The sequence below is a fragment of the Heterodontus francisci genome, chromosome 5 (assembly GCF_036365525.1).
Source record: "Heterodontus francisci isolate sHetFra1 chromosome 5, sHetFra1.hap1, whole genome shotgun sequence".
NCBI classification, from domain to species: domain Eukaryota; kingdom Metazoa; phylum Chordata; class Chondrichthyes; order Heterodontiformes; family Heterodontidae; genus Heterodontus; species Heterodontus francisci.
In genome coordinates, this window is record NC_090375.1 from 71,458,800 (window position 1) to 71,484,270 (window position 25,471).

Below are 25,471 nucleotides of genomic sequence, written 5' to 3' on the forward strand. Positions count from 1 at the left end.
ACAACGTTCAGCACCATTCGTGACTCCTCAGATACTGAAGCAGTACGTGTCCATATACAGCAAGACCTGGATCATATCCAGGCTTGGGCTGATAAGTGGCAAGTAACATTCGCGCCACACAAATGCCAGGCAATGACCATCTCCCCCACATGGACTGCAGCGGTTCAAGAAGGCAGCTCACCACCACCTTCTCAAGGACAATTAGGGATGGGGAATAAATGCTGGTCTGGCCAGCGACGCCCACATCCCATGAATGAATAAAAAAAATCCTGCCACTCATTTCAAAATTATGAATGTTTCCTGTTCTCTGCAGAGAGAAAAGGTTCACCCAACAGGACAACATTAGAAAAGTTGTGAAAAATCTCACGTCATGCAATAAATCAGCAGAAGGCACCTGGCAGGCCGTCCATTAGGTTATACATTAATATCTTCCTATTTTTGCATTTCCTTTAGTTCTGCATTGTGCTGAGAATGCATATTATGGTTTTGTTTCAGTCTCTTTCCCAGAAGATGGCAGTATTAGCGGCGATGATTGTCAAAGCTGTAAAAGCAAGTTGGAGAATGGTTTGATTTACAGTTGTATTGAAATGACGTTTTGCACAAAGTCAGCAAATGTTCATCATGCCAGACTGATGGAAGCTGTATCCAGAGAACGAAGGGTAAGTTTACCATGATCTGTATCCTATGTCTCAATATAGATACACACTTGTGAATTCTGTTTACCATTTAAGTAATTGTGCAGTGAATTTGTTTCTTTGTGGTTATTTTGTCATGTTTTGGTTTTGTAAGTTACTTTCACAATGAAAGCATCTGCTCAAGTAGGAAACTACTAATATTACTGGGTTATATTTCTAAAGGACTGGTAGCGTAGTTGTATAAAGTTCTCTTGTTTGATCAATACCTCGACAGGATTACTTTATATAACCAATAATAATTTGAATAGTGTTATGGCAAGGATAGAGTTGAAAATTTAATTCCAGGATTTATATGAGGCACAGTGGTTAGCACCGCAGCCTCACAGCTCCAGTGACACGGGTTCAATTCTGGGTACTGCCTGTGTGGAGTTTGCAAGTTCTCCCTGTGTCTGCGTGGGTTTCCTCCGGGTGCTCTGGTTTCCTCCCACATGCCAAAGACTTGCTGGTTGATAGGTTAATTGGCCATTATAAATTGCCCCTAGTATAGGTAGGTGGTAGGGAAATATAGGGACAGGTGGGGATGTGGTAGGAATATGGAATTAGTGTAGGATTAGTATCAATGGGTGGTTGATGGTCGGCACAGACTCGGTGGGCCGAAGGGCCTGTTTCAGTGCTGTATCTCTAAAAAAAAAATTATTTGGCTATCCACAGATTGCAATATTCATTGTTAATAATTTTCCTTATTAAAATTTCCTGACATGGCCAGCAAGCAGGCAATAGCATTTAAATTTTAAGTTACATGATTAAACCTCTTGCACCATTTTCTGGGGTTTCTGCCTGGCTTCTGATGCAAAAGAACACCAAGAGAAAGTGGGTTGAAAACGAGAAATGCTGGAACCACTCAGCAGGTCTGGCAGCATCTGTGGAAAGAGAAGCAGAGTTAACGTTTTGGGTCAGTGACCCTTCTTCGGAACTAGCAAATATTAGAAATGTAAAGATGAAGCAGCGATTTACTTGTACTTCTTTCAATGTAGTATACTGTATTCGCTGCTCACAATGTGGTCTCCTCTACATTGGGGAGACCAAACGCAGACTGGGTGACCGCTTTGCGGAACACCTCCGCTCAGTCCGCAAGCAGGACCCTGAGCTTCCGGTTGCTTGCCGTTTCAACACTCCCCCCTGCTCTCATGTTTACATCTCTATCCTGGGCTTGCTGCAGTGTTCCACTGAACATCAACACAAGCTCGAGGAACAGCATCTCATTTTCCGATTAGGCACACTACAGCCACCCGGACTGAACATTGAGTTCAATAATTTCAGAGCATGACGGGCCCCCCATTTTACTTTTATTTTTAGTTATTTTTTCTTTTTTACATTTTTTACAATTTTTTTTCTTTTGTTTATTTCATTTCATTGTAGTTTGTTCAGTTTGCTTACCCACTGCTTTTTTTCATGTTTGTACTTGCTGCTGCTCAATCTTCAGTTCGTTAACACCCTATCTGTACTAATGCTTTGTCTTTCAACACACCATCAACATATTGTTTGCCTTTGCTCCATGACCTCTTGGTCAGCCATGTGGCCTTGTCCACTCTACACCTTCTCCTTTGTTATCTCTTGCCCCACCCCTAGCTCACTTGCTTATAACCTTTGACATTTCTAATATTTGCTAGTTCCGAAGAAGGGTCACTGACCCGAAACGTTAACTCTGCTTCTCTTTCCACAGATGCTGCCAGACCTGATGAATGGTTCCAGCATTTCTTGTTTTTATTTCAGATTTCCAGCATCCGCAGTATTTTGCTTTTATTTAAGAGAAAGTGGGTGTTTAGAGGCTGCTGGCTAGCTCTTCGTACTGAAAACTGACTGCCAGAAATTTCCACAGACCTCTAGTAAGGCAAGTTTACTTTTTTTTGTATAAGTATGGATGATACTTATCATCTTACTTGGGCGGCACAGTGGCGCAGTGGTTAGCACCGCAGCCTCACAGCTCCAGGGACCCGGGTTCGATTCTGGGTACTGCCTGTGTGGAGTTTGCAAGTTCTCCCTGTGTCTGCGTGGGTTTTCCCCGGGTGCTCCGGTTTCCTCCCACAGCCAAAGACTTGCAGGTGATAGGTAAATTGGCCATTGTAAATTGCCCCTAGTGTAGGTAGGTGATAGGGAATAAGGGATTACTGTAGGGTTAGTATAAATGGGTGGTTGTTGGTCGGCACAGACTCGGTGGGCCAAAGGGCCTGTTTCAGTGCTGTATCTCTAAATAAAAAAAATAAAGATTAGGAGTTTTGGAGGCTAGTTGGCTACTGTCTTAAACAATCACTGGGAGGAGGAGGCTCCATGAACATTTCCATCCTCGATGATGCAGAGCCCAGAACGTGAGGACAAAAGACAAGACTGAACAGTTTGCAACCATCTTCAGCCAGTGCCAAGTGAATGATCCATCACCATCCAAGGGGTTGTTTATGGAGCCTCCTCCTCAGGTTTGTTGTTTAATTGTCTACCACCATTCACAATTGGATGTGGTGGGACTGCAAAGCTTTGATCTGATTCTTTGGTTATGGAAAAGCTTAGCTCTGTCTGTGCTGCCTCCACAGTTTAGTATGCACATAGTCCTCTGTTGTAGCTTCAGGTTGGTAGCTCATTTTTAGGTGCGACTGGTGCTGCTTGTGGTTGATCCCTTGATGGTAATGCTAGGCCATGAGGTTGCAGACTGGTGGAATACAATTGTGCTGTGGCTGATGGCCTAGGGTTGAACTGGTAGGTCTGTTCTGAGTCTGTTTGATTTAGCACAGTGGTAGTGCCACGATGGAGGGTGTCCTCAGTGTGAAGAAGGAACTTTGTCTACATAAGGACTGTGCAGTGGTCACTTCTACCAGTACTGTCATGAACAGATGATCCATCTCAGCCTCCTCTTCAGGTCCTCACCATTACAGATCCCAATCTTCAGCCAATTTGATTCAATCCATGTGATGTAAAGAAATGGCTGAGCGAACTTGATACAGCAAAAACCATAGGCCCTGACAACATCCCAGCTGCAGTGCTGAAGATGTGCTCCAGAACTAACTATGCAAGCTGTTCGAGTACAACTACAACATTGACATCTACCCAACAAAGTGGAAAATTGCCCAGGTATGCCTGTCCAGAAAAATCAGGACAAATCCAATCCAGCCAATTACCACCCCAGCAGTTCACTCTCAATCATCAGCAAAGTAGTAGAAGGGGTCATCGACAGTCCTATCAAGAGGCATTTACTGACTAATAATCTGTGCACCAATTCACAGTTTGGGTTCCGCCAGGACCACTTGGCTGTAGACCTTATTACGGCCTTGGTCCAGACATGGACTAAAGTGATGAATTCCAGAGGTGAGGTGAGAGTGATTGCCCTTGACATCAAGGCAACATTTGACTGAGTGTAGTATCAACGAACCCCAGTAAAATTGAAGTTAATGGGAATCACGGGGAAACACTTCACTGGCTGGAGTAAGACCTAGCACGAGGGAAGATGGTTGTGATTGTTGGAGGCCAATCATTTCAGCCCCTGGATATCACTGCAGATTTTCTCATGGTAGTGTCCTAGACCCAAACATCTACAAAGCTGTTCATCAATTATATTCTCTCAATTTTAAGGGCAGGAGTTCGAATGTTCACTGATGATTGCACTGCAGTGCTCAGCTCCATTCACAGCTCCTCCAATAATGAAGCAGTCTGTGTCCACATGAGCAAAACCTGGACAATAATCAGGCCTGTGCTAATAAATGGCAAATAACATTCAAGCACTGACCATCTCCAACAAGAAAGAATCTTAACCAACTTCAGTTGACATTCAACAGCGTTACCATCATCAAATTCCCCCACCATCAACATTTTTGAGGTCACCATTGTCCAGAAACTTAACTAGATCAGCCACATAAATATGTGGCTAAAAGAGCAGGTTTGGGTATTCTTTCTTTGGTATTCTGCAGCGAGTCACTCAGCTTCTGATTCTCCAAAAGCTTTCCACCATCTACAAGGCAAAAGTCAAGGGTGTGACGGATCCAATTGCCTGAATTAGTGTAGCTGCAACATCACTCGAAGCTTGAGAGCATCCAGGACAAAGCAGCCCACTTGATTGGCAGCCTATCCATCTCGTTGATCATTCTCTTCCTTCACCACCGGTGCACTGTGGCTACAGATATACCATCTACAACATGCACTGTAGCATCTCGCAAAGTCTTCTTCAACAGCACCTTCCAAATCCGTGACCTCTACTGCTTAGAAGGAGGGCAGCAGATGTATGGGAACATTACCACTTGCAAATTCCCCTCCAAGTCACACATCATCCTGACTTGAAAATGTATCACCGTTCCTTCATCATCGCTGGACCAAAATCCTGGAACTCCCTTCCTAATAGAACTGTGGGTATACCTACACCACAGGGACTGCAGTGCTTCAAGAAGGTGATTCACCACCATGTTCTAAAGGGAAATTAGGGATAAGGAATAAATGCTGGCTTTGCCAGTGAAGCCCGCACCCATGAACGAAAAAAAAGAAAAAAAAGTCATATCAGTGCATGGAGTGCTAGCTTTAGCCAAGCACAGTTTAGCCAAGCTTTAGCCAAGCACTGTAGAAAGAGGAGCAAATGGCACTTTCACCTTTCTTGTCATTCTTCAATGATAACAAAGTCCGAATGTAGGTGTTGCTTGTAATGGACAAGCTGTTTATAAAATGGTCTCCTTTATTAGTTTCGAAAGAACTTGCATTCATATAATGCCTTTTATGTCCCCAGGTTATTCCATAGTTCTTCACACCCAGTGAAGGACCAAATAATCTGTTTATCATATTGTTGGTGGGATAAATGTTGGCCATGCCACCTGGAGAACTCCCCTGATCTTCCGATATTGCCATGGAATTTGTTTACATCCACTTGAAAGGATAGGCAAGACGTCATTTTAACATACAGGTATAGAAATTTGGCTTTCAGGCCTAAGCCTTAAATTTGATGGGCAGGAGTGCATTCTCATTGTGAGCTGTAAGCGTTCCACCCGTTATATTGGTGTAGGTAAAGAAATTGGCATCCAGGGTCCATTCTCATCCTCACAGAATTAGATTTTTTACAATGTTACTTCAGTTCTTGTCTTACTGTGTCTCTCTGAGTCATTACCTTAAACTTTATGATATTTGCTACTTCGTAGACCCTACACTTACTTCCCTTATCTGTTCTGAATATTTTCGCTTTACTCGATCTAGCGGTGATTCCTCTGTTACAAAAGCAAAATACTGTGGATACTGGAAATCTGAAATAGAAACAGAAAATGCTGGAAATACTCAGCAGGCCTGGTAGCATTTGCAGAGAGAGAAAAAAAGTTAAAGTTTCAGGTCGATGACCTTTCATTATCTGGAGTATTTGAAATCTCCCATGATTATTATTCTATGCCTTTTACTCATTTCATAGATTTGCCTACCTTTTTCTTTCACCATTTACCTTCCACCAGTAGGAGGTCTGTAGTGTATCCCCATTAGCAGATTGATCACTTCTTATCCTTTATTTCATTCCATATGGATTCTGTTTTTATTTTAATGTTAGTTAAATCCTACGTTTCTACTGTCATTGTTATGTCTAATTAGCTATTCCATCACCCCTTCTTGCTTCCCCATCCTTTCTAAATACATTATGTGCTGAAATACTTAATGACCAAACCGGTTATTCGTACAGCATGTTTCAGTTACCCCTACTATATCTGGTTGCTTTCTATCAATTATTATAACCAGTTCCTCTATTTTGTTTTGGACATTGGATACAATGCTGTCATGGCAATTTAATTTGTTTTTAATAAAAGTTCCTCTTGATTTACTTTTAAAATTATTTTTTATATATATATATATATATATATATATATATATATATTACATAACTTAATCTGATCTCTGACCATTTGTTATACTTATTCCTTTCCTTGACCTGACCTTTACTCTCATTTCTTTTTCTTCAAGCTACTGTTATTTGTGCCACCTCTCTACCCATGTCTTACTAGTTTGAAATCTTATCCATAGCCTTATTTAACCTTTCCTGTGGGCTGTTGCTATCGGTGCAGTGGCCCAAATTTCGAGTTCTCTTTGCCAGTGAGCTGCACAGGGATTCCCATTCGGTGAGCCGTGGACACCTAATGCGAGTCCCCAAGCAGCTCACTGGCTGAAATTGTGATGTGGTTGAGTTAGGAAGTATAATGCTTTGTAAATAAATGTAAGACTGAGTAAATATTGGCTTCAATACTATCCTTCACCAACTGGCTTTCTGAATAGAACATGGTACCAGAGAATGGTTGCCTAAAGGTGAAGATTGGAAGCTAAAAGGAAATTAGAAAGAAAACTACAATCCTAATAGCCATTGTGAGAAATGGCAGAAAGCAAGTGTAAATTGTTGGGGTATGATTGCCCTCTGATGTTCTCAAAGTCTGAACCTTATGACCAGTGGAAGAATGAAGTGGATATGGGTTACGTCCCTACCAACGAGGAAACAAGGTATGGCCTTGGAATTGTTGCTTCCTACCAGAGGCAAAATCAAAAGTAAAGTATCTATGAGCTGGGTGCCAGTTAGTTCGATACTGATATAAAAACAAGAAACGCTGGAAATACGCAGCAGGTCTGGCAGCATCTGTGGAGAGAGAAGCAGAGTTAACGTTTCAGGTCAGTGACCCTTCTTCAGAACTAGGGGGGAGGGCGGGGGACAAGAGATAACGAAAGAGATGTTCATAGGACAAGGTCACAGAATAACTGACCAGAAGGTCATGGAGCAAAGGCAAACAATATGTTAATGGTGTGCTGAAAGACAAAGCGTTAGTACAGATAGGGTGTAAATGGACTGAAAACTGAACATCCACAAGCACAAACATGAAAAAAACAATGGGCAGGTACAGTAGAAACAAACTGAACAAACTAAAATAAAATAAACACAAAAAAGAAAAAAGAAAAAATAACTAAAAATAAAAGTAAAATGGGGGGCCCGTCATGCTCTGAAATGATTGAACTCGATGTTCAGTCCGGCAGGTAAAGCGTGCCTAATAGGTAAATGAGATGCTGTTCCTTGAGCTTGCGTTGATGTTCACTGGAACACTGCAACAATCCCAGGACAGAGATGTGAGCATGAGGACAGGGGTGTGTGTTGAAATTGCCAGCGACCGGAAGCTTGGGGTCATGCTTTTGGACTGAGCGGAGGTGTTCCGCAAAGTGGTCACCCAGTCTCCATTTGGTCACCCCAATGTAGAAGAGACCACATTGTGAGCAGCAAATACAGCATACTAAATTGAAAGAGGTACAAGTAAATCGCTGCTTCACCTGTAAGGAGTGTTTGGGGCCTTGGATAGTGAGGAGAGAGGAGGTAAATGGGCAGGTATTACACCTCCTGCGATTGCAGGGGAAGGTGCCGTGGGAAGGGGACGAGGTGGTGGGGTAATGGAGGAGTGGACCAGGGTGTTGCAGAGGGAACGATCCCTTTGGAATGCTGACAGGTGAAGGGAGGGGAAGATGCCTTTGGTAGTGGCATCATGCTGGAGGTGGCGGAAATGGCGGAGGATGATCCTTTGGATATGGAGGCTGATGGGGTGGAAAGTGAGGACAAGGGAAACCCTGTCGCGGTTCTGGGAGGGAGGGGAAGGGGTGAGGGTAGATGTGCAGGAAATGGGCCGGACATGGTTCAGGGCCCTGTCAACCACAGTGGGGGGGATTCCTCGGTTGAGGAAAAAGGAAGATATATCAGAAGCGTTGTCAAGGAAGGTAGCATCATCAGAGCAGATGCGTCGGAGACGGAGAAACTGGGAGAATGGAATGGAGTCATTACAGGAGGCAGGGTGTGAAGAAATGTAGTCGAGGTAGCTGTGGGAGTCAGTGGGCTTATAATGAATATTAGTAGACAGCCTATCCCCAGAGATGAAAACAGAGAAGTTGAGGAAGGGGAGGGAAGTGTTGGAGATGGACCTTGTAAAGGTGAGAGAAGGGTGGAAAGTAGAAGAAAAGTTCGGGGCAGGAGCAGGAAATGGCACCGATACAGTCGTCATTGACCCGGAAAACGAGTTGGGAGAAGGGTCCTGAGTAGGAATGGAACAAGGAATGTTCAACATATCCCACAAAAAGACAGGCATAACTAGGGCCCATGTGGGTACCCAAAGCAACACCTTTTCAAGAAATGTTTGACATATCCCACAAAAAGACAAACATAACTAGGGCCCATGCGGGTACCCATAGCAACACCTTTTCAAGGAATGTTCGACATATCCCACAAAAAGACAGGCATAACTAGGGCCCATGCGGGTACCCATAGCAACACCTTTTCAAGGAATGTTCGACATATCCCACAAAAAGACAGGCATAACTAGGGCCCATGAGGGTACCCTTAGCAACACCTTTTCAAGGAATGTTCGATATATCCCACAAATACTGATGATGGTTTGGATCTTCTTTTACAGTTCTTGGATGAAATGTAAAAGAAAGATGATCTATTAAATGCCTATGAGGTATGATCAGACTTTGACAGACTCTGGAAATCATATATAATATTTGCTAGTTCCGAAGAAAGGTCACTGACCCGAAATGTTAACTCTGCTTCTCTTTCCACAGATGCTGCCAGACCTGCTGAGTGGTTCCAGCATTTCTTGTTTTTATTTCAGATTTCCAGCATCCGCAGTATTTTGCTTTTATTCTGGAAAACATATGGTTATTCAATGGAGGAATATATCATGGACTTTAAAAGGCAGTATAAAAGATTGAGGAAATTCAATTTAGAGACCTGCAGTTCAGTGCGAGCATTTAAATTGCTGGATTGTGCAAAAGTGTTGCAAATGGACAGGCTCCGGGTTCTAACTGGTATTTGTTTCTCAGAGAGAGACTCCCTGTTGGATCAAATATCTGCTGCATTGAAAAAAATTTCTGGGGAGACAGTAATTTCTTGCAGTGTTGATGGAACAAATGAAACATTCCGTGGTGACACAAAGAATGGAGGACTCAATGGTTGCTGGACTTTGAAATGGTCCAGATGCAGGTCTCAGTACAATGGAAGGGTTGATAACAGGTGGAATGAGGATGAAAGCAACTTTAGTAGATCTGGCTATTACAAAAGAAGATAGAATTGGAACAGCAATAATAGGGAAATGAATCTCAGGATTGCCCACGGATCAGTTAATAGGTGCTTCAGGTGTGAGTTAAAAGCATCACCAGTGTCTACAGCAGGTGGTGAGGGAACCAAGAAGAGGGAAAAATGTACTTGACTTCGCCCTCACCAATCTACCTGCTGCAGATGCATCTGTCTATGCCAGTATTGGTAGGAGTGACCACCGCACAGTCCTTGTGGAGATAAGGTCCCGTCTTCACATTGAGGATACCAACCATCGTGTCGTGTGCTGAATGGGATAGATTTCAAACGGATATAGCAATGCAAAACTGGGCATCCATGAGGCGCTGTGGGCCATCAGCAGCAGCAGAATTGTACTCAACCACAATCTGTAACCTCATGGCCTGGCATATCTCCCACTCTACCATTACCATCAAGCCGGGGATTCAATGAAGAGTGCAGGAGGGCATGCCAGGAGCAGCACCAGTCATACCTCAAATTGAGGTGTCAACCTGGTGAAGCTACAACCCAGGACTATTTGCGTGCCAAATAGCGTAAACAGCATGCGATAGACAGAGCTAAGTGATCCCATAACCAACGTATCAGATCTATGCTCTGGAGTCCTGCCACATCCAGTCGTGAATGGTGGTGAACAATTAAACAATTAACTGGAGAAGGTGACTGCACAAATATCCCCATCTTCAATGATGAGGGAGCACAGCACATCAATGCAAAAGATAAGACTGAAGCATTTGCAGCAATCTTCAGCCAGAGGTGCTGAGTTGATGATCCATCTCGGCCTCTTCCTTAAGTCCCCAGCATCACAGATGCCAGTCTTCAGCCAATTCGATTCACTTCACATGATATGAAGAAATGACTGAAGGCACTGGATACTGCAAAGGCTATGGGCCCTGACAATATTCCAGCAATAGTACTGAAAAACTGTGCTCCAGAGCTTGCCGAACCCCTAGCCAAGCTGTTCCAGTACGGCTACAACACTAGCATCTACCTGGCAATGTGGAAGATTGCCCAGGTATGTCCTGCACACAAAAGCAGGACAGGTCCAACCCGGCCAATTACTGCCCGATCAGTCTACTCTCAATCATCAGTAAAGTGATGGAAGGTGTCGTCACCAGTGCAATCAAGCAGCACCTACTTAGCAATAACCTGCTCACTGATGCTCAGATTGGGTTCCGCCACTCAGCTGACGTCATTATAGCCTTGGTTCTAACATGGACAAAAGAGCTGAACTCAAGAGATGAGGTGAGAGTGGCTGCCCTTGACATCAAGGCAACATTTGACAAAGTATGGCAGCAAGGAGCCCTAGCAAAGCTGGAGTCAATGGGAATCACTGGGAAAACTCTCCGCTGGTTGGAATCGTACCTAGCACAAAGGAAGATGGTGGTGGTTGTTGTCCTAAGCCTAACCATCTACAGTTGCTTCATCTATGGCCTTCAATCAAAAGGTCAGAAGTAGGGATATTTGCTGATTATTGCACAATTTTCAGCACCATTTGAGAGTCCTCAGATACTGAAGCAGTCCATGTAGAAATGCAGCAAGACCTGGACAATATTCAGGCTTGGGCTGATAAGTGGTAAATAACATTCGCGCCACACAAGTGCCATGCAATAACCATCTCCAACAAGACAGAATCTAACCATCTCCCCTTGAAATTCAATGGTATTACAATCACTGAATTCCCCACTATCAACATCCTGGGGGTTAACATTGACCAGAAACGGAACTGGAGTAGCCATATAAATACTGTGGCTACAAGAGCAGGTCAAAGGCTAGGAATCCTGAGGCGACTAGCTCACCTCCTGACTCTCATAGCCTGTCCACCATCTACAAGGCACAAGTCAGGAGTGTGATGGAATCCTCTCCAATTGCCTGGATGGGTGCAGCTGCAACAACACTCAAGAAGCTCGACACCAAAGCAGCCAGCTTGAGTGGCACTCCATCCACAAACATTCACTCCCTATACCACCGACGCACAGTGGCAGCAGTGTGTACCATCTACAAGAGCTACTGCAGCAATGCACCAAGGCTCCTTAGACAGCACCTTCCAAACCCGCGACCTGTACCACCTAGAAGGACAAGAGCAGCAGATGCATGGGAACACCATCACCAGCAAGTTCCCCTCCAAGCCACACACATCCTGACTGAGAACTATATCGCCGTTCCTTCACTGTCTCTGGATCAAAATCCTGGAACTCCCCTCCTAACAGTGTAAGTGTACCAACCCCATGTGGACTACAGCAGTTCAAAAAGGCAGCTCACCACCACCTTCTCAAGAGCAATTAGGGAGAGGCAATAAATGCTGGCCTAGCCAGTGATGTCCACATCCCATGAACGAATAAAAAAAATTACTTTCAGCAATGGACTCTGTGAAAGATATCATGTGAAATGCTGCCTGAAGTCTTAGCTGATCAACCAGAGTACAGGTTGACAACCACCCTGGCATGGGCAGTTCATGCAAAGAATTCACTTCAGATGGTTGGAGGGAATTGGACTATGGGCGAAATCCCAAATGGCCTTCTGTTCTGTGTGATAGACCTCTTGCTTTAGAAGGTTCATTAATTCCATTTTTTCTGCACATTTAAAAGCTTTATATGGAATTTCTTCAAGGCTGCGGTCTGGGAGAAGATGCAGAGAACATCGTATAAAACCATTCAAGACCAAAATTAATTTAGGAGATTTGGTGTATTATAAAAGAGAGGGTCATAGGGATGGAAAGGCCAATAGGTCGTGAGGGTAAGACAGTACTTATCAAACATGTCAATCAAACTATTCAGGTTCATTCCTCACGATTAATTGGGATTAATTCCAAAATCCTGGACTCTGATCAGCTGATATAAGTAAATGAGGCATCTTATACTGCAAATGCTCATGCATTTTGTGATGGAGGTCCTGAGGAACAGAATACTGCAGATCAGGGCTGGATAGTGGTAATGTGATTGATCATGATGCACATGACAGAGCTATTGCATCCAAAGGCCAATTGGCTAGAGTGAACAAAGAACAGTACAGCACAGGAACTGGCCATTTGGCCCTCCAAGCCTGCGCCGATCTTGATGCCTGTCTAAATTAAAACCTTCTGTGCTTCCGGGGACCGTATCCCTCTATTCCCATCCTATTCATGTATTTGTCAAGATGCCTCTTAAACGTCGCTATCATACCTGCTTCCACCACCTCCCCCGGCAGCAAGTTCCAGGCACTCACCACCCTCTGTAAAGAACTTGCCTCGCACATCCCCTCTAAACTTTGCCCCTTGCACCTTAAACCTATGTCCCCTAGTAACTGACTCTTCCACCCTAGGAAAAAGCTTTTGACTATCCACTCTGTCATGTCACTCATATCTTTGTAAACCTCTATCATGTCACCCCTCCACCTCCATTGTTCCAGTAAAAACAATCTGAGTTTATCCAGCCTCTCCTCATAGCCAATGCCCTCCAGACCAGGCAACATCCTGGTAAACCTCTTCTGTACCCTCTCCAAAGCCTCCACGTCCTTCTGGTAGTGTGGCGACCAGAATTGCATGCAATATTCCAAGTGTGGCCTAACTAAGGTTCTGTACAGCTGCAGCATGACTTGTCAATTTTTAAACTTTATGCCCCGACCGATGAAGGCAAGCATGCTGTATGCCTTCTTGACTACCTTATCTACATGTGTTGCCACTTTCAGTGACCTGTGGACCTGTACGCCCAGATCTCTCTGCCTGTCAATACTCCTAAGGGTTTTGCCATTTACTGTATACTTCCTACTTGTATTAGATCTTCCAAAATGCATTACCTCACATTTGTCCTGATTAAACTCCATCTGCCATTTCTCCGCCCAAGTCTCCAGCTGATCTATATCCTGCTGTATCCTCTGACAATCCTCATCACTATCCGCAACTCCACCAACCTTTGTGTTGTCCGCAAACTTACTAATCAGACCAGCTACATTTTCCTCCAAATCATTTATATATACTACAAAGAGCAAAGGTCCCAACACTGATCCCTGCGGAACACCACTAGTCACAGCCCTCCATTCAGAAAAGTACCCTTCCACTGCTACCCTCTGTCTTCTATGACCAAGCCAGTTATGTATCCATCTTGCCAGCTCACCTCTGATCCCGTGTGACATCACCTTTTTAACCAGTCTGCCATGAGGGACCTTGTCAACGGCTTTACTGAAGTCCATATAGACAACATCCACTGCCCTTCCTTCATCAATCATCTTCCTCACTTCCTCGAGTGACATATATTCCAGAGGGGTCTAATGAATGGAGGGACGTGACAATTGTGAGACATGCAGGAAAAGCTACAGGCAAGTTTAAATCTTGGTTGAATGTTCAAGATGATACTCAAAAAGTGAGGTCCATGGACTAGCAGAATAAGGTGAAAGAGTAGAGAGTAAGAAAGCATAGTGCAAGTCCTAATAGTGGGTCCGGAGCAACTCTTGGGTCAGAAAATGATCACATACAGGAGAAAGCCTCCGATAGTGTGAGAGGGAGATCTCACAGTAGTAGTCATACAGACATCGAAGTGCAAGTAGAGGCATTGGCTTTAATAGATTAGACAATAAAATGAAGGCTATAGAACAGTCTTGGAACAGAATTAGAAGCAGAAGTCCCCATGACTGTGAAGTTTTGGTGGCTGTCAATAAACTTGAGGATAAACTAATGAGAGGCAAACCAAAAGGAATTTGATAGTTGGAGAGAGTTGGAGTTCATTCTGAACCACCAGAAAAGGGCAAACAGTCTTGTCAAATCAGTGGATTTGTGCTCAAAAATTCCTTGCTGATGGGACTTGTAAGGTTAAAGTGAGGCTAGTTGTTAGGAGTTTTGAGGAGCGACTGGGTGATATAGATGTTAGAGTGGACTCTCCTACAGCTAGAAAAGTAATCTTGTAAATCTTTTTAGCTCTCTTAGCCACATATTCATGGGGGTGTAGATCAATAGACATAAAAGCTGTGTTACTTTTCAGAGAGAAGTGTTTCTGAAACAGCCCAAAGATGCATCAGATGCAGAAGGGAAAGTAAACAAATGAGTGTGTAACCCGATTGATGCTTCCAGATTGTGATATTTTTCGGTGAGGTCTACTTTACTGAAAATAGGTTGTGTTCAACAAAAAGCAGATCTCTCAATGTTTTATTGGTATCATAAAGGGAAACTTTCAGGCATCTTCCTGATGCATGTTGATGATTTCTTATGGGCTGGCACTGTGGAACTTGATAAATGTGTTATTAATATGATAAGAGTACAATTTAAGATTGGCAGTCAGGCTCTTGGGGCTTTTAAATATATTGGTTTAGCTATTAAGTAGAGTAGGTCTGGAATAACTTTAAATCAACAATCCTATTTAGAGAGTGTTGGTACCATCCTGTTTAGTCGTACTAGGTCATCACAGATAGATGACATTTTATCTCAAGAGACAGAGGAATTGTGAAGTTTGATTGGTCAGTTTGATTGAACTGGCTGTGGACTCAGACTAGACCAAATGCTAGTTTTGATGTGTTGGAGTTAAGTACTATGATGAAACATCCTAAAGTCGAAAATATTTTATAGGAAAGTAAAATGTTGAAAAAATAAAATCTGGAGAAATGAGTACTTAAGTTCCCAAACAAAAACAGAAATTCTCAACAGGGTTAGGCAGCATCTGTGGTGATAAAAACAGAGTTAACGTTTCAGGTCTGTGTGACTTTTCATCAGTTCCCATCCTTAGATGACACAAAGAACATGAAGCTAGTCATTTTTAGCGATGGTTCACTTGCTTACCTTCTGAATGGGTATTCGAGTGCAGCTGGTTTCATAGTATTTCTTATAGATGAAAGTGGGATATGTTGTCCTTTAGCTTGTTAAGCTAAGAACATAAAAAGGGTTGTTAAAAGTACTTGAGCTGCTGAAACACTGGCTGTTGTGGAGGCAGTGGCTATAGGATTCTATTTGTCATGAAGTCATTATGGCATAGAAGGAGGCCGTTCACCCCATCAAGTCCATGCCAGCTCTGTGTAGAGCAATCCAGTCAGTCCCATTCCCCACTCTTTCCACATAGCCCTGCAAATCTATTTCCCTCAAATGTCCATCCAATTTCCTTTTGAAATCATTGATCATCTCTGCTTCCACTACCCTTGTAGGCTGCGAGTTCTAGGTCATTACCACTTGCTCCATAAAGAAGTTCTTCCTCACACCCTCCCTGCGTCTCTTGCCCACAACCTTAAATATGTGTCCCCCAGTCCTTGCACCATCAGATAATGGGAACAGCTTTCTTATAGTCTACCTTTTTCTAAACCTGTCATATTCTTGTACACCGATATCAAATCTCCCCTTAATTTCCTTTGTTCCAAGGAAAATGATCCCAACTTCTCCAGCCTATACTTGTAGCTAAAATCCCTGATCCCTGGAACCCTTTTGGTAAACCTCCTCTGCACCCACTCAAGGACCTTCACATCATTCCTAAAGTGTGGTGACCAGAACTGGATGCAGTACTCTAGTTGTGGCCTAACCAGAGCTTTATAAAGTTCAGCATAGCTTCCTTGCCTATGTACTCAATACCTCTATTTGTGAAGCCCAAGATCTCATATACATGGCTAACCGCTCTCTCAAAATGTTCTGCCACCTTCCAAGATCTATGCACATGAACCCCCAGGTCCACCTGTTCCTCTTTAGAACTGTTTCATTAAGTCTATATTGCCTCTCCCTTTCCCTTCTTTCAAAATGCATCCCCTCACACTCTGTATTAAATTCCATCTGCCACTTGATTGCCCATTCTGCTAGCCTATCTATGTTCTGTTGCAGTTGATTGGTATCTCATCCTCATTGTCTGCCACACATCCAAGTTTGGTGTCATCAGCAAATTTTGAAATTTTACTCTGTATTCCAATATCCAAATCATTTATATATATCAAAAAAGTAGTAGTCCTAGCACTAAACCTTGGGGAACACCACTAGCATACTCCAGTCTGAAAAATAGATATTTACCGCAACTCTTTCTTTTCTGTCCTTAAACCAATATTTTTTATCCATGCTGACACTGACCCTCCTATTCCATGAGCCAAATGTCAAATATTTTAAGTGAAATTCTATACAAGATATGTAGATAATCACTCATTATGGGATAATGTACACTCTATGAAAAGTGAGAGTGAGAGAAGGTTAGGAATTGACCTTGCTGGCTTAAAACAAATGCTGGACAGAAAGGAAATCTCTAAAAGTGCATGGGTGGATATAAGTCATAAACTGTCTGATTGCACAAGTATTTCTTTTTCTAAATCAAATAAATCGTTAGAGGTCTTAGAGGAGGGTCATTTTGCAATGTAATGCTTTGTTCAGATTTGTTTTTTGATTTGATTTGTTTTGAAATTTTGGTTGTGCATATTAACTCTAACTTTTATTTAAAAGAAAAAGAAGGGAATCTATCAATTATAAATCAGTTGTGTTTAATTAGATGCAGGTGGAGGGCATTAATTGGGATTTCACTTGGGCACATATAAAGAGACACTTACTGAAACTGTGGTATGGTTGAGTTAGGAAGTGCATGCTTGTAATGTTTCACTCCATAAATAAATGTAAGACTGAGTAAAGGTTGTCTCCAGTACTATCCTTCAGCTGACTTTTCTGAGAAGAAAACCTATCATGATTGGGCAGCAGAAGGAAGCAACTGTTGCTGAAGGTTGTGGGAATGTGGATTTATGCTACCCAAGTATTTCAAGTACCTTGCTGTTTGTGGTATCAGCATGATGGGTTTCAAACTGCTTTCATTTCTACTGAACAGGGATGCTTTTGTAAAAGGATGAGAAGCTGATAAGATGGGAAAGTCACTCATCCATGCCTTAAGGGTTTGGGACATGTTTGGTCACTGCTTATATGTTTATAGTAATAGTCATTAAAGTGCTTGGAATTGAATCATTGGGAGAGAGTGATAAAGATGAGTGTATCTTGGCTACATGTTATCTGAAGTCTGCATTGTGTCTTTTAATGTATTGTAGTTTAGTGTTAGTATGGATGGAATGTACAAATCAAAGGTAGGATTGGTATCAGTTTAAAGCAAATTACTGTATGCTGGTGTTGGGCTGGAACTGTGAAGCTTGGTGCCTGAGTTCCTGTAGTGAATTGTGAACTCTATTATTTGTCTTTATGTTGGGTTTTCTAGAAACACACTGATTGCATTGGGACAGATAGGAGTGGAAAATACAATTATGTGGAGCTGGATCACCAAGGAGGAATGGAGGAGGGTGATAGTGTGATCAACTGTGAGAAATACCATGGGGAAATCAACATGCTTTCAGTCACAGAAGATGCCATTGTTGACTTAGACTGAAGTCCTTGATGCTTTGGATGTGTGAAAAGGATTCAAATTAAGTTGGGAGTTGATATATTCAAGGACCTTGCAGAGGAAAGGGTAGTTACAAATGTGGTAGTTGGAGAGAATAAAAGGATTAAGGAAAGGCTTTGAGAATGTTTGATTATGGTAGTTTTGAAAGGGTGGGTTGATGGTGTCCTAGCAGATGGGAGATATTGAGCTTTGAAGACAAAACTGAGGGCATATTGTACAGGCAGCTTTTTAAAATTTGTTTTGTGGGATGTGGGCATTGCTGGCTAGGCCAGCATTTATTGTCCATCCCTAATTGCCCTTGAACTAAATGACTTACTAGGCCATTTCAGAGGGCATGTAAGAGTCAACCACATTGCTGTGGGTCTGGAGTCACATGTAGGCCAGAGCAGGTAAGGATGGTAGATTTTCCTTCCCTAATAGTGAACCAGATGGGTTTTTACAACAATTGACAATGGTTTCACAGTCACCATTAGACTAGCTTTTTTTTTAAATTCCCAGAATAATTGAATTCAAATTTCACCATCTGCCCTGGTGGGATTCAAACCATGTCCCCAGAGTGGTAGCCTGGGTCTCTGGGTTACTAGCCCAGTGACATTACTACTATGCCAGCACCTCCTGACTATGGTATGATGGGTGAAGGATCACAGGAATGGGAATAAAGAGTAGAGCGTGTAGCCATAAAGGTTCAGAGGGTTTGTTTTTTTTCCCCTAAGGGTAGAGTGTGTTGGTAACAATCAGAAAGATTGTGATGAAGACAAGGAAGTAATTGGAGATAGCCTTGTTAGTAATCAAAACGTTAGAGGTTGCAAGCCTTGAGAATGGGGAGGCAGTGAGAAGTTGATATGGGGAATAAGATTGAAGGAAGCTATAAAGACTGAAAAATCAGAGGAGAGGGAACAAGGAGACTCAAAGCCAAGATTTAAATCAACAAGGAAGAGGATACATTTGATGCAGATGCTGAGAGGAAAAGAGTTTGGCAAGCAAAATCACTTTGAGGCTGAATAGAGTGACAGACAGTGAGAATCTTAAAAGAAAATTTGGGAGGGATATAAGTGGGTGAGGTGCCCGAAAGAGGAAAATGTGATGAACAAATAGGGAGAGAGACCAATGTGGAATATGACAATAAAAGCAACACCCTGGCCACAACAGTGAGGGTGCAGGTCATGATGAAGTGAAAGTTGAGGGGAATGAGTTGTTGATTTTGAACCAAGTTTCTATTAGGATTACTATGTCAAAAGTCTCAATTGCAGTAATGTTGTAGATGAGAAGGGCTATGCTTGCAAGGGGGCAACATTCTATAGGAAAACATTAAGGAGAATGCTGGAAGACCCGCAAGAGAAATTGGACAGGAAAGAGTTTAACCAGATTAACTTCTGGGAATGAATTGGGCAGGATGATTGTGGGGATGATATAATTAGGCTTGATGCTTTGAGAAAGCCAGAGGCTTCTGCAATGGAGGGGAGGCTAAGATGGAACAAAGAATTTACTTGTACTTCTTTCAATTTAGTATACTGTATTCGCTGCTCACAATGTGGTCTCCTCTACATTGGGGAGACCAAACGCGGATTGGGTTATTGCTTTGCGGAACGCCTCTGCTCAGTCCATAAGCATAACCCCAAGCTTCCGGTTGCTGGCCATTTCAACACCACCCCCTCTGCTCTCATGCTCACATCTCTGTCCTGGGACTGCTGCAGTGTTCCAGTGAACATCAACGCAAGCTCGAGGAACAGCATCTCATTTACCAATTGGGCACGCTACAGCCTGCTGGACTGAACATTGAATTCAATAATTTCAGAGCATGACTGCCCCCCCCACTTTATTTTTTAGTTTTTTTTTTAGAGATACAGCACTGAAACAGGCCCTTCGGCCCACCGAGTCTGTGCCGACCATCAACCACCCATTTATACTAATCCCATATTCCTACCACATCCTCACCTGTCCCTATCACCTACTTATACTAGGGGCAATTTATAATGGCCAATTTACCAACCAACCTGCAAGTCTTTTGGCTTGTGGGAGGAAACCGGAGCACCCGGAGAAAACCCACGCAGACACAGGGAGAACTTGCAAAGTTTAATTTTTTTTTTTTTTATTTAGGTTTTTTAGTGTGTTTTGTTTGTTTCTACTGTGCCTACCCACTGTTTGTTTTTTTTTAATGTTTGTGCTTGGAGTGCTTTGTGCTTTACAGTCTATTCACACCCTCTTTGTACTAACGCTTTGTCTTTCAGCACACCATTAACATACCATTTGCCTTTGTTTCATGACCTTCTGGTCAGTTATTCTGTGACCTTGTCCTATCAACAGCTTCTTTTTTTTTTTGTTATCCCCTGCCGTTTTACTTGCTTAAAATCTTTTACATTTCTAATATGTCAGTTCTGAAGAAGGATCACTGACCTGAAATGTTAACTCTGCTTTTCTCTCTACAGATGCTGTCAGACATGGAGTATTTCTGGCATTTCTTGTTTTTATTTCAGATTTCCAGCATCTGCAGTATTTTGCTTTTGTACAACGATAAGCCTAACTGCCTCCTTAAAAAATTTAAGCCTAGAATGGCAACCAGAGAGGTTGGCTGATGACCAACATCATGGACTGAATTCAATGAGCCCTCCAGTGTCGTAAAATTCTTTTGGGAGCGGCCCACCACAAACCCCGATGCTGAGAAGGCTTCGTCGCATTAACTGGCGGCGGTGTGGCCCTTGTGCAGCTACCCCACCCCGCCACTTGGCAGTGGGTCCTTCATTTCAATGCTAAAATTATGTTATCATTCAAATGAACCAACCTTGTCCCCGCTGCTGTCCCACGCCAATATTCTGGCCATCAGCCAGAACTCCTGCGCCTACAGAACTGTTAGGAGTTCTGAGGTGTGACACTGGTAGGGAGGGGGGAGGAGTGAAATCTTCAAGTTGAGAGGGATGTGGGAGTGGGGAAACCACTCTGATTTGTTGTGCAAATGGTGGGAAGAGGTTGAGAGGGTTAAGATTCAACATTTTCAAAAGTGTTTTTTCTGGGGGGAAATCTCAATTTATTAAATGAGAACTCATTTGGGGGTGGGGCAAGGAGAGAGGAATTAAAGATAAATTAAAATTTTCTGCACTTTCTACCAAAACAGCACCTTTAAACATGTAAATAAAAGTGAAGGGCCTGAAGCCCCATAAAAATGATGCTGGCACCTGTGCAGTGGTGCTGGATGCCATTGCCTGAGACAGAGTGGCTGCCCCCTCTACATCATTGGGGGCGACCGCTCCGCCCCCTCCATTTAAATGAGACCCCATGCGAAATATCGTGGGGGCTCAGTGATGGCGCATCCTGCTTTTCTTTGCCAATGTTTCATGCTTCCCTTTTTACCTGCCTAACTTCATAACTAATTCCCTTTAGCAGTTCACAAATACTAGATTTTTTTCTTCAGTGCCTAGGTAGTAATCCGGTGGAGTGAATCAATCATCTTTTACAGAATCTGCCTGACTTTCATTCCGCAATTGTCCATATATGTGGTGTTTGCAAGAGACAACATGTTTATCATTTTTGTTTGGAAAAGGGACATCAGCGGGTCAGAGCACAGAAAGGCTTCTGCATGCCTAATTTGACATCATGTACTGCACAAATGGTTGATCCTGGCACCTCAAAGACCGTGTACTGCTGTCCTCCAGGAAGTACCACGCACAGCAAATCTCCTTGTACCTATTTCTTGCACTGTTTATATCCACTTTGCCAGCAATTAAACGGGATGTTGGGTGTTAAACCACTCAGTCTCTAGCCCACAAATGTCACTTCATGTCACCATCTTGGGTTTCTTTGCATTTCATTTTGCCTTGCACTTTTTTCCCCCTCTTCCCATTCTTGGAAATTCAACATCCATTTTGAATCTTTAACAGAGCTGAAATAATATATGCTTCTATATCCTATTTTCATTTGCAATTTGAACTGGCAGTCAGATTTTTTTGTAACGCTCATTAGACTATTTGGCACAAGGTCAAAGATATACTGGGAGCTTGTGTTAATATTCAAATAAGCTGCAAAATTAGACAGTGTGGTTTGGGCCAGCTTGCCCTGGCTGTCAGACATTTTTATGCTATGAAAATGCTTCTGTTTTTGATAAATATATTTTTTGAGGAATTCATAGTCAAACTTAAGAAATGTTGGACAGTTTTATTCCAAGAGGGTCATCACGAGGATACTGAAAGGACTTGTTTGACAACATTTACTGGTTGTCACATGACTCAAGTTTAAAAATAGAACAGAAACCCTGGTAAGTGGATAAGATGTATGCAGAGAAGTAACAAGTCAGAAGATGGACTTTGTTTTCGGCTTCACTTTTGAGTTGTTTGGATTTGGGAATGAACTGTTTGAAAGGGGTTGGAGTTTTTTAAAAAAAATAAATAAATAAAACTGAAGGACACAACCCCAGCTCAGCCCAGCCTGTTCCATCCTTTTAAAAAGCCTGCAGAAGAAGGAGAGAACTTCCAAGGAGAGAAGAGAATTCCCAAGGAAGGAGAGACTACTTCCAGCACCCCTCAAAGACCCTGAAGTCCACCGTCAACTCATCTCGTCTCCTGTCTTTGAAGAAAGTTAATTCTCAACATCGCCTGAAAGAACTGTTCTAAAAGATCCCAGTGACCTGTCTACGTGTACTCAGAGGCCAGACGGTATGCCTATTTTGGAAAACAACATTTCTCATCTGCTGTTTCTTCAAGAATGAACAAGCATTAAGTCCAAGTGTTAGTTTGTCTGTAACAGAGCTCAAAACAAAAATCTTTTTTTTTTCCTGTGTGTGCTTTACTTCATTACTGGTTAAGACTTGTTTTATAATAAACCAACAATTTTGTTAAAGAAGTCTGGTTGGTGTGTTTTATTCTGGGATAAAAATAGACTGATTGACTGACTGTCTGTAAGTGGAAAAAAATTAAATATGTTGTGACCCGTGGAGAAGTGAAACTAAAATAAACAGTGCACTCCTCCCGCCTCAGTTGTAACACTTAGCACAGCTCTTGCTGGTCTCAAATTAAAAAAAATTATAGTAAAAATTTCATATGCAGGCCTGCATAATCTTAGCCTTAATATTAAATTATGTAATGTGTAGCCATTTGAAACTGGCCTTCTATGAAGGTAGGTTCAGCAATGCCGTAGCTGAGAAGGAAGCATAATTTTAGCAATTTGAAGATTTCTAGAATACTCTTTTGTGTGGCGTCTTGAATAGGAACTTCAATGAACTAGCTATCCAAATAATGGAACATGTGTGGATACCTCAGCTTTAAAAATGCTTTGGATGGTGCATGAGATGACATGAGAGGACCTTGTATCAATAGTGAACTTCTGTGCTGAATAAGAAGCACAGTCTGCATTCCAGGAACCCAGTCTACTGTGTCATCCCTGGATTCACTGACTAAGTGTTGAACATTTCCAGGTCCAGATTTAAACAGAATTCTTCCTTTTGAGGACTACAAATTAATATCTGTGTAAAGTGGTCAAATTACAGCATTTTCTTGGCTTTCTCTGGGAAAGAGGTTTCTTCATCTCTACATCTGTTTATGGACTGAACACTCAATGTCACAAGAAAATTGTCTTGAATCTTGGAGGCAGTTCTGTATATTTAAGAAATCGCCTTTTCAAACATACAAATTAGGAGCAGCAGTAGGCCATGTACCCTTACCTAGTCTGAACGGATAATGTCTCATCAAAAAGTTGTACCCTCTATAGGGGCTGCTGATACTGCTAGAGAGAGTCAAATGTTGGAGCTGTTGTCTCTGTGCCAGAAATAAGTTGCAGATGCAGAGTCTTGGATAGATTTATTAACAACATGCATGATGACGCAAAAGCTGCAGGAGACCTTGTGTTATAGTTGCTGAGCTCAATTGCAGGAATATTAGCCCCCTGGATCTTCCTAACTTTGCACTACAATGGCCTTGCTTTTCATCCTTTAGCTAAAAAACCATTACAACACACCTTGCATTGTGTGACCTTTACTTGCTTTATAGTAACTACCATTACCTCGTCATTCTACAGATTTGGATAAATGGGTGAAAGCTCAGAATATAATAAAAAAAATTATGTTCAGGAAAGTTAAACATATAATTATCATAGACCGATTTATCCAACAGAACATCAGAACTATCCATACATTAGACCAACTATGGTACCAACTTCACAAGGGGGCTTGGAGATTTGGACTGTTTTATAGATGTTTCCAGATTGCTGTTGCCAGTAGATTCTGGAAAAAAGCTATGGGTTTGTTACAAAATGGAGTCTTTAACATTAAATGGATTATTTAGTACAACCTTTTCTGCTAGTATTTCTAACAGGGACCTCTCTCATTCACCTTTTAAGGATGAAGGTTCTGTGTTTTTCTGATCTATCCTCATAGTTCAGTTAGGAACTGTCTTGAAGGAATTGCTTTACACCGCTTCCAGGACTTAAATGTTTTCCTTGTGCTTCAGTAACCAAAACTGAATGTAATGCTTAAGACGTGGTCTACCTAAAGGCCCATATAGCTTCAGCAAAGACAATCTCAGATTTTAACTCTTATTTTTTTGGCAATATAGCTCGGCACTTTTTTTTTTCTTCATTACTTCCTGCTCTGCAATGACTAGGTTTTCATCTGTAGAACAAAAACATCCACAGTAGCTTAATCATAACAATGTTTTCTGCTTATCACTGCTATTTTCCTGAAAACTCAACAAGCTTTTGGCATGGTTCAATGGTTTTATTTTCTGAAGAGCTTAGGTTTTGGCACCAGCATTATTATACCATAGATTACGTCATAGGATTAGTAATAAAGATTTTGTAGATTTAGTATTATATGTCAAATAAAGTTACACTGTGCCAGATGATACAATATCCATTAGTAATTTGAATTTGATTTTTTAATTAAGTTTATTTGGAGAAAATGTTACTGATTTAGTAAACCAGAGGCTTGGATTAATAATCCAGAGAACGAGTTCAAATTTTACCATAGCATTTGAATTCAGTTTATTGCTGAAAACAGACATTTTCTCAACTTTTTGTCTTTCACTCATCAGGAAAATTTGCAAGAATGCCAATGTAAGGGAAGCAACAAATTTATACTGTATGAGAAGAGAGTGCTGATTGGGTGACAAGTGGACTGTGATTAGTAGAGGCATGGCTGTGGAGATTGCACCAGTTTATGGTGACAGACCATTAACTGCCAAGCTTTGATTGAAATTTAAGAGGCAGATTGACTCTGGTCAAGGTATTGCCCTGAGGAATGAACTAGCGAATGGCTGTCACATATTTTGTTGAGCTGAAACAGGCACAATGTGTGTACATGTGCTTTCTGTCTGCAAAGGACATAATATATGTAACTGAAATAGTTAAATAATTAAAATAATAATTGCCTCTACCAGAGTCCACTTGCCAACCAATCTGCACTCTCTTCTCGTACAGTATAAATTAGTTGCATCCCTTACATTGGTATTCTTACAATTTGTCCTGAT

The 25,471-nt window shown here is 42.1% G+C and overlaps 1 protein-coding gene across 1 annotated transcript in view; it reads left to right on the forward strand.

Moving 5' to 3' along the window:
• The first annotated feature begins 583 nt into the window (after nt 1–583).
• gra (granulito) overlaps nt 584–25,471 on the forward strand; it is a 265,219-nt gene continuing 240,331 nt past the window's right edge. The window contains exon 1 of the mRNA XM_068030833.1: nt 584–659. The gene's annotated coding sequence lies outside the window, so the exon portion shown is untranslated. The remainder of the gene's footprint in view (nt 660–25,471) is intronic.